The sequence below is a fragment of the Papaver somniferum genome, chromosome 9, assembly GCF_003573695.1.
Source record: "Papaver somniferum cultivar HN1 chromosome 9, ASM357369v1, whole genome shotgun sequence".
Lineage (NCBI taxonomy): Eukaryota > Viridiplantae > Streptophyta > Magnoliopsida > Ranunculales > Papaveraceae > Papaver > Papaver somniferum.
In genome coordinates, this window is record NC_039366.1 from 197,418,292 (window position 1) to 197,429,436 (window position 11,145).

General features: G+C 34.2%; 1 pseudogene; it reads right to left on the reverse strand.

Moving 5' to 3' along the window:
- Window positions 1-5,323: 5,323 nt before the first annotated feature.
- Window positions 5,324-10,752, reverse strand: LOC113308236 (annotated as a pseudogene).
- Between the last annotated feature and the right edge of the window lie 393 nt (window positions 10,753-11,145).

Consider the following 11,145-nt stretch of genomic DNA (forward strand, 5'->3'; position numbering starts at 1 on the left):
GGTTCCATGAGCAAAACCAAGTTTCCATGATTCACATATTTCTTCATGATGTGCATGAATTAAGGTTTTGGGTTTTCTAAGATGAGAAGCTTTTAGATGTCGACATTATTTGAACATGTACATAACTCTTATCATTAATTTTTCAAAGATATCCTTGATACTCAAGGTGATACCATGCCCGAAAAGTGAAAAGCATTTAATTACAAATTTCATCATATATGTTTTAATTGCCAGCAATTAAAGCATATCCATTGGAAAATATTAGTCTTCTATGAGAGTTTTCTGAAATATGGTTTGGCATTTAAGCGGAAATAGGAAAACCAAAATTAGGTACTTCAATGAGAATATCTTGAGAGTATTTTAGGTTTTTTGAATTTCCTTGTTGACCAAACAACTTTGATGTATAAATACTTGAGTTTGCATTTCTTGCAAACTATCCTAAGAACCAGATAAACTTCATTATTGTTATTTCCGGTGGAACCGTCTATCTGGAGAGGAAAGTTCCCTAATTAGGCGAAATATCTTACGACCGCTCGTTTAAAGACTTTTGTGGGATCAAGAAGATCTACGAGTACCATTGGTGGGAAACTAGATAATTGCATTGTTATTGTAGTTTTTGATTATTGATTTGATTGACTAATGGTTGTTGAAACTTTGATTGCATCTAGTTTGTCTATTCTTGAGAACCCTATCTTCTGATATAAGGCTCACTCAAATTAGATCAAAGTATTGACGGGATCTTTAGAACCACGTGGAAATGCCATTTCAGGTGCACCTATCAGAATGGGAACAAACCAATTCCCAAATCCACCTATCATCGCCGGCATAACCATAAAAAAGATCATTAAAAAAGCGTGAGACGTAATTAAAACATTATAGAGTTGATAATTTCCACCCAGAATTTGATCACCGGGTCGTGCTAATTCCATACGAATCAGTACTGAGAAGCATGTACCCATCACTCCAGCAATGGCGCCGAAGATGAAATAGAGAGTACCTATATCTTTATGGTTAGTGGAGAAGAGCCATCGATTCATATTTGTCATCAAATAAAGATTGAATGATTCCCCCTAGACAAACATCTTCAGAGTTGTTTGAAATGCTCGTTGTAATTGGTAGGTGTTTCGAATATGAGAATCTTCGCTTATAAAATCCAAATCAGTAGGAGTTGGATTCTCAAAGATTATGAAATAATTGTTCATTGAAGACACTTTTTTACCGCTCCTCATTAAAAAAATCTTGTTGTGCCATTTACTCTATTATTCCGCATTATAATTGTATTATTATAATTAAAGTAAATTGCAATTGTACGTTAATCCGTAATATTTATTGATCCTATAGAGTTTCGGATATTACCGAACCTATTATCAAGTGATCACTTTTTTGTCGTATCATCTCGATTTTAAATCCATAGTCAATCACAAATGTGATCTTGTTGTTGTATTGTCTCGATCTCATATCCATAGACGATCACACGAAGTGTGTACCGAAGTTGTTGTATTGTCTCGACTCTGTCCATAGACGATCACACTTGATAAAGGACTTATAGTTTGATAAATAAAATATTATGGTTTATTTTGGCACACTCATCTTTTCACTAAGAAAGTGTTTGCTTGAGTATGAAGTTATTTCAACTTGGATTCGAAGCTACTTAGAGACTTGAAAATCTATATAAAGAGAGACTCGTGCAAAAATACTTCTTAATCCCTGATATTTTTTTGTCTTAGTTTCTTGATAGGGTCGTTCGTCCTCGGTAAATCTAGGTTTCCTCTGAGAAACATAATTAGTTACTACTTAAAAACTTAACTTATGGATCGTGAAGCCAAGTCCGACTATCTTTACCAGATAGTTCGTGTGTCTTGTTCTTGATTTTATTAATCTTATAGGTTCTTGTTATCTCATATTAAGAATCCGATACATAGAAATCTCAAAGTTCTCTTTATCTCACACTTTGTGATTCCTCAAGTCAAGATAGATACCTAAAAATCTTCTTTTTAGATTTTTTTGGGTTGTTCTCATCTTGATTTTTAGTCTACTAAAGTCAAGTCTAGGACTAGGATTAGAGTATGGTAGTCGAGTATTAGACATCATTGAATAACCCTTGAAGATTAAGGAATGAATATCAAATGATAACAATTAGATAACTTCATCGACAAAGAGGTATGTGGAGACTGAACCATCCTATTTACCATTCTATCTTTATGATACTATATCATATGATTTTATTAGATGTATATAAAGAAGAAATTTTGAGTCAAGCTCGTCTTGATAAATCTCTCGAAATATCATTCAAGTAATGTTCTAGATCCCTGACAATCTTAGTTAAGGACAATTTATAATTCACGAACTATTTCAAGTGATGATATTTACTTTTTATGGCGATTGAGAATGTTTCAAATTATTTAAATAAAATTTCCAAAACTACTGAGACTCTGGACACAAGGTAGGTACGCAAACTAGGTATGCGTACCATATACGTCTTAGTTCTAAAACAGGGTAGGTATGCATACCATATACATCTTAGTTCTAAAACAGGGTAGGTATGCATACTTATTAGGCGTATCCTAATGATATAAGTTCGTGAATGATATAGAGGTATCCAAGGGCCTGGATTCGTGAATGGTTAGAGGTATGTATACCCAATACGCGTACCCCAACAACCTGAGTTCATGGATCACGGGTTTATAGGTATGGGTACCCTAAAATATACCTACCAAGTATCATACTATAAATATCTTCACAAATATGTTTGACATTGCTACAACTCTCATAAACACTTCTAAGACAACTTGGTTTACTAAATTACCCTGTGTTAAAGAATAACGGTTAAAGTCTTCAGTGTCACTGAACATGATTTATGCTTATAAGTTCCTAAGGAATATTTGCCATGAACTATCATTGTACACGGGTCAAGTACCCTGGACCTAAGTGTATATTGTTTTGTGTAATTTCAAGAAGAACTTCTCACATGCTTACATGAACTCCTAATAATAATTTCATATAAACTGAGAAAGTGTTTACTTGAATCTCAAGTTATCTTAGCTTGAATTCAAAGCTACCTAGAGCCTTCAAAATCTATATATAGAGATGTTATTGCAACTGGAATTCCCAATCCCTGAAAATTTTGTGTCTTAATAGCAAACTAGAGTCGTCCTCTATTAACGTAGGATTCCTATGAGAAATATAATTAGGTTTACGAGTTAAAGACTTCCTAACGGATTCCTGAAGCCAGGTCATACTATCTTTACTTGATAGTTTCTCTATCCTGATCGTTTTCTAATATATTGTTGAGGTTTTCATTAATATCTGATCAAGAACGAGATAAGTAAAAATCGCAAAGTTCTCTTCGTCTCAGGCTTTGTGATCCGCGGAGATAGATATTTAAAACTCTTCTTCTATGATCGATTTAAATTGTTCTTAAAATGTGCTTAGTAATTCAGGCTTCTTAGCTAACTGGGTGTAAGTGTTCCGGATTCGTGAGGTTTGCTGGATTTTTTCTATTATAAACAGTTTTCCAAAACAATATCAAAAGAACAAAGGGGTAATCAAATATGATTATCTGGTAGAGGAAGATAAGTATCAAAAGTCTTCACTCAGGTTGAAGCAATTCTTAGGCTGTAAAGAACGTCAGCTTAGGGAATAAAATTGTTTAGAGCATTACGAGGTTCAAGAGATTTAAGGAGCACGACTAAAATTGAATTGTTTGGAGGTTAATTTGGTCTCAACTACATTCCATACCGGAGTGTGATAGTAGGCTAGTATTTGTAGCCGCTGAATATAATTTGGTGTTCAAAGCTCTGCGAGGTCCAAAGTTTTTTTTGCAAGTGCAGTTTTCTTCGTCAATAAAATTCTTGTGTGTGTGTGTGTGATTTTTTACTTTTTCCGCATCTTTTGATTGTCTAACGTACTATGCAGGTTCATACTCCTATCAAACAAAAAAGTTGGTGGTATACTTGGTACCCTCTCTTTTTCACCGCTGCTAATTTCGAAGGACTTTTGACCAAAAATAATGACCGCGATTTTATACGAAATTCTAAATAACCTTTGGAGATCATGTTTTATGGTATTAATCTCTTTATCCTTAAGTGATAAGTATTTCGAGTAATCCTCATATAGTTTTACATATTTATGAGTTTTCTCGGAGAGAAACTTTTCTGCCTTATCTAATTCTTTCTTCAGTTGAAGATTTTTTTGAAGCAATTCCTCTTTTTTGCTCAAAGAATTATGAATTATGAATTATATCATCTGATTCAGCATCATCTGGATCATGACAAGAATCTATAGATGTTTCTGCAATAAAGGCTAAACTTTGTATTATGTTTGAAGATGTGTTCATCAGGCATATCATCAAGGGATACATACAACTAGAGCTTTATTTCCTTGATAATATTCCTTAATAATATTCCTTGAGAGGACATACTCTTAACATATCTCAAAAACCACAACACTTGAAGCATTGAATGTCTTTTATATCTTGAAGTTCATTTTTCATGAAGGAACTGAGATTTAAATTTTAATATTTTTCTAGGGAAGTTTTCTAAGAGCTTTTCCAATGGAACGTGTGCGAAGAAAAAAATCTTCATCCACATAGGATACACAACCATTTTCATAAAAAATCATCTCCAACCCATTGATGCGATGATGATGTGACAAAAAAATATTTAGACATCCTCTGGGTGAACCTCTAGTTTTAGACATTCACTTAGAGGATGTCTTCCCATCATAGTCACATTTTTATTAATAAAAATCATTAAAAACAAAAATGAAAATAATTTTAACCAATTATATACCTACAAATAAATAAAAGAAGGATACATCACTTCATGGGTTTGAGAGAAAATTTATTTTCTCCAAATATTTACGATTTTATACCTAAAGGATATCTTAAAAGTGATGCCACATTCCTAAAAAATACACGCATCCACCATTGGAGAAGCTCTAACCCGTTGAGTCATCACAAATATTATGGTGTCTAGTTTAGCTTCAACATTTATCAACCCGTGAACGTTATTCATGGTCAAAAGATCTTTGATTTTCCAACAAGGTCACTTATCGTCAGAGTTTAATGACTCGTACCTATTTGGTAAAGATCACCCAATTTTTAGCACAGTATCCATTTCTGTAATAGTTTTTCCTGACGCATGTGAAGTATCAACTATTTCAGAAAGTTTTGGGATTAAATTCCTCAATTGGAACTTCATCAACCATAAGAAAGTTTTTTCTCAAATCACATGCAACTGAAATAATCTAAACTCACAAAATATACGGCTGCAAACTATTTTAAAAACAAAGAAAAGAAAAATTGGATCCAAAAAAGATCACATCAACCAAAATGATAGATGGATTTGTAACTGCTCAACTAGGCAGAATTTATGACCCCCCACAACTCTACTGTCCTCATCCATCCCTCTCCCTCTCTAAAACTCTCTTGGAGTGCATAAAATGTTTGATTGTTAATTTCACATAACTGACAAATGGTCAAAAATAAATTGGACTCACATAAGATGAACATCAAGTTATAAACAGCAGGAGCTCACTTGTCAAGAGAGCACCTTCTGAACCTCTGAAGTCACATCTTTTGGAGATTTCTCGGCATGAAGTGCAGCAACAACGCCCTTCTTCCCATAGTAAACAATGACCTGACAAGTTCAAATGCAAGATGATCGTTAACAATTTTGCAAAGAAGAGAAGAGACAATAAAATCTTGTAACAACATTGTATTGTACAAGTAATAAAACAACTAGCTTTGAAGAGGAGATTTTATTGAATGAAGACTACTTGAATCAAAGAGTAAATCTTTCAATGTGGATAAAAAATCTTTAGATTCTTCTAAGAAGAAGCTCAAACTTGTAACATACAAAAAAAGAAAAGCATGCTCACCGGCTTGGTTTGCCTGTGGAATGACTCCAGCCTCGATTTGAGAACCTCAGCAGTATCATCTTTCCTCTGAATCAAAAGCTCTCCAGTGACCTTAAGGTAAATAGGTGTTTCCGTAAATACAAGCCAAATTAACTAAATAACACCAATCAGTGACCAGTAACAAACTAATTAACTCCACTTGTAGTTAGCATGCCTTCTAAGACGATGGGATTTAATTTTTATTCGCTATTATCCTTGAATAGAAAACACAAGTGGAAAAGTTTAGATGTGCATCAAATGTAAGATAATCTCAAACGTGTGTGGCAAACAGAATAAAGTATCACCATATTCCAACGACAATAAAACAAAAACAAAAAAGTTAGGAAGTAAAAAAAGAGGAGAGTCAGATATACTTGCATCATCAACACCGGGAACTTTAGGGGGTGCAAATTTTGTGTGGTAGCTCCTACCACTTGAAGGATGGATCCACCGACCAGTAATTCTCTCCTCCAAGATGGAATCATCAATCGCGAAGTTCAGCACTTTCTCAAGTTTAGCTCCCTGCTTCCCAAGCATCTCATCAAGCTGCACCAAAAAATAAAAATGGAGTGACTAGCTGCCGATGAAAAACTATTTTGGAAAGAAATCGTTACAAAATAGAGAAAAGAACAAGAATAAGATAGAGATAAGACCTTTTCTGCTTGAACTACTGTTCTTGGGAACCCATCAAGAATGAACCCTTTTTGACATGATGGTTTCTTCATTGCTTCGTCAATGATGCCAACAACTAAGTCATCAGAAACAAATCTCCCTGAAAAATTGAAATGGAGTGATGAGGGATGCATTGGATTAATAATCACAAAATATAGAAGATAAATTGGAATATGATGTGTATCTTGTGCCAAGGTGAGACAGTTCCAAAAGAAGCTCACTCTGTCCATAGCCTCTTTAGCCTTAACCCCAAGAGGTGTCTTAGCAGCAACAGCAGCTTTTAGCATATCCCCAGTCGCCAAGTGACACAAACAATATTCATATTTAATAATAGGTGACAGTACCTTTCCCTGACCTAGGTGGACCTGCCAGACATAAAACATTAAGATTAAATGTATACATTAATCCAAAGATATGCCGGAAAGTTGCAGTCATAGATAAAACAGGCCATGTGTAAAAAAGTGGTGAAAGAAATTCACTATCAGCAATTGGATACCATTCATTCAACAGTTTCAAAGAAATATTTATACACCTCCTTCCTTCAGTTTTTCCAACTACAGTGTTTTTTTCAACAAATAAAAATGGAATTCAAAGGTTGTTCCATTAGAAAAATCAATACGGTAGAAGGGGAAAGCCAATTACAAATGGCACTTACCATGTGCTCATTCAGACTGTTGGCAAATAAGAAAAATGGTCTAAATTATGATTTTTTACATCAAAAGTCCAGTTATAGATCTGTAAAGAGCTGAGAGCATCCATGTAATAGAGGGATAGAGCAACATCTTTCCACATAGTCCGGGTGAACAGCCCTATATTTCTAGCTTAATCGTCAAGTTACTTTCTGTTACACTCATAATGAACTCTTCACAAAGATAACCACGCAAAACTGAGCATCAAATTCTATAATCTAAGATTTATGCAGCACGCTCCAACTCTTAGTAAAAGAAAGTAACGGTTCTTAAAACGAACAAACAAACAAAGAAATTGGCTTTGGTTTTAGACTAAATAATTTAAAGTCAAGAACTGCAATTCAGAGTTGCAATCTCCTTAGAAGTTTACCATTTCTATAACAAAACCAATAATCTTAAATAAGATATCAAGAAAGGCGCACCATACATGGTAACTAGAGTCTAGACCCCAAGCACCAAATTACCAGCAAAACCTCACACAGGCACATGTTAAAAACTTTGGATAAAATAGTTAGCGAATTTTTTTAATTTACAAGTACCATATCCACAGATCCAGCAGAAAAACTACCTTAAACTGAAGAAGTTATATTTTTTTTAACGACTAAGTAAATCCAAAAGGGAACCCACGTATCCAACTGAATCCATAACTCAGGCTAAAAAGATGTAATTTTTTATATATTCACAGAAAATTTTCATGCTGAAAACCCGATCCAATCCCAGCAAAACCCCTAATTCAAACTACCATTATAAGCACTTCTAAAAAGGATTCTCTAGTTCTGGAAGACCAAATACTAACCTAAAAGGCTAATATCTAAGCAATTTTGCTTGGCCTAAAAAAGATGCAATTTTTATGATTGCCCGAGCTTCAATTCTTAATACAGTGCAAACACCACTACAAATTCCAATGATCCTCATAAGGTACGCAAATATCTTCAAAACTAGATCCCCATTAGAAAAAAAAACAGGCTCTCAAGGTAAAAAACACATACTTTAAGATCCCTTGTACTTCAATTCACAAAAACTACCAATCCAAAATCCAAAATCCAGCAATCGTCAACAAAATGCAATCAGATCCAGTGATCCATCAAAAACCCTAGCTCACAACTGAAAAAGCTACAATTTATAAAATTGATTCAGACATATATATAATCCACAAAAACAAACTAACCCACATTACAAAGCTCTATAATCCTCCAAAAACATGCATCAACGTAAGTTATTACGTTCAAATCTCCACCGAAACTACAAATCAAACCCTAGATTTCACCAAATCAAAACATTTTCTCAATTAAAAAAAACTTAAGAGAAAAACAAGGTTACAGAAGAAAGAAAGGAGCATATAGATAAAGAGAAAGCGAGAGGGGATACCGATGAGAATAAGACGTTTGTCAGGTTTGGTAGAACACTTCATACGACGAAGAAGCTCAGTCATGAGACTAACAGAGTCCACATTCTCCAAGTCTACAGATGATGAAGAATTCGCCATTTTCTTCGACTACCCGAAACAAAATCTCTCTGGTCTGTGTTTCTTTGGGTTTCTGAGGTTTACAAGGAGAGATGAAATAGAAGAAGAAGGCAAGCAAAGGATTGATTCTCCCAATGCTTTACTGTAAAAATATGGAGAGACATGGAAAAATATTATTAGCTAATAACTGAAACATGAACAATGGAGAAAAAGATGCATCCAACACAAAATTATAAAACCTATAATAGCATCCAACTTGAACAGTGACTATAAAACCTAGAGGTACTACATGTGCATTATAATAGCTAATAATACACGACTAAGCACAGTAGATATATTTGTTGACAATGAGTACAAAGAAATACACGGCTAAGCACAGTAGATTAGCACAACTTGGAACAAACAGATTCTATAGACCTACAGTGACACAGACACTCTTGACATTCGTTATACAAAAATGAAGATAGCATATTAACACTCAAAACTCAAAAGAGTATGCACTGGATTCTCAATCAATCAATCATACATGGTGTGTTGTACAACATAAATTTGAAAAAATGCACGCAGAGATAAAGATGTCTGTGTGTGTGATTAATACATCCGCAGCTAACTCAGATATAATTCTAGTAACTGCAGATGGATTTTTGGATGTTGGTACTCCTATCAGTGCCTGTCATTAGGTGCCGGGGCTATAATGCTGTCATGAATGTGATGCTCGGTATGTTGAACCAACTAGTATGTTGCTACAGTGTCAGACAAACAGTGTATGTTACCAGTGCTATTCAAAGAACCAATACCAAATCTATCCTGTGACTCTCATGAGCAAATAAAACGCAATCTTATTCAATAGAATCAGATCAGCAGTGAAGGAACAATTTGAAGCTACTGCTACAAGTAACAGCAGTGAAAAACATGACATATGCGTTACAAATAACGATCTACAAACACCTTATATTGTGATAGAGAAATGTTCAGGCTTTGCACACCTGACAGTGACGAATAGTATATCTACTGGTTATATAAGCCAAACAAAAGATGAAAATGTAACAAAATGTATTTTTCGAAATTTAGTCCAATAGAGTAATATCTATGATGGACATTCCAAAGTCTGGATAATCTCATTCAACAACTTGTAAAGAATTCACAGATATGAAATAACACAGTACTTCTAACAGAGTCTGTCAATTCAATCATCTACATAGCTCAGAACACCAAGCAAGTACTGAAAACTCAAATCCACCAACTAATTAAGACTGAAAAACAGTAAAGAAAATAGGAGAGTAACAACTTGTAAAGAATACACAGATAGTACTTCTCCATGTTTGAATCTTTAAGTAAAGAAATCAAGCTCAAACATATGATATCTGCAAGGTTAATAAGTGAACCGGTATGGGTTGGGTTCCAGTAGCAAACACAGTAAATTCTAGTGAATTTGCAAGATGTTGTGTAAGGTGGCACTAGTAACTTTAGTAGTTTGCTACCCCTTTTAGGCTTCATCATGATCCAGTTGAAGAAAGTAATCCACAATAAAAGCTGGCCATGTGCGGACATCATCAATATTATCATCACTTGATACAGAGGCCATCTTATGTTCTACACAATTTATACTATACTGTACGAAACTTAAGCTCAGAATGCAAAATCACTCAATTCTGAATTTTTAATGCAACAAATTAACAATGTAAGATAAACCCAAATAAGAAAACCCCAATGAGACCTGAAAACATCTTTACTAAAATAAGAAAACCCAATAAAAGAAACCCGGGAACTGAAATAGATGTTCATACCTGAAAATGGCAGTAAACCTAGAATTTTGTACCAAAAGAATCAATCCATCTGTTTCAGTCAAATCACAAACCCCATTAGTCCAAAAAGAGATCAATTAATGAGCAAAGAGAAATCGAAAGAAAATCATACCTGAAAGCCTATGAAAAATTGCCTCGCCTTTGGTTCTACTCTCCGTTGGTTTTTGAAGAAGAAAAAAAAATGTAGAAAACGATAGATAGTTGTTTTTTTCTTCTCTGTTTTCCAAACCACAAAACTGAAAAAAAAAACAAAACGTTTTCCAAAAATAACGCGTTTTCTCTTCTCTGTGTTCTGTAATGAATTTATTTCCTTGGTCGGGTTATTATTATTAGGGTACAATTCCCTCCTTTTATAACCCGACAAATATATCCTTTCCCAAAATAAATATATCCCTTCTAAATTTAGGAATTAAAATTCGGAATTATTAGATTACTAAAATGCCCTCCATATATATTTCACTTTATACAAGAAACAGACACATTAACTTTCATTTCAGTTACTCGTTTCTCTCACGTATTCAGTCTTCTCTCTCCCTCGTTTCCATCGTTCACGCATTCAAAGATCTGAAAACTGAAAAATAACTGAAATTCATCAAATAATTTCATTAACCGTGCT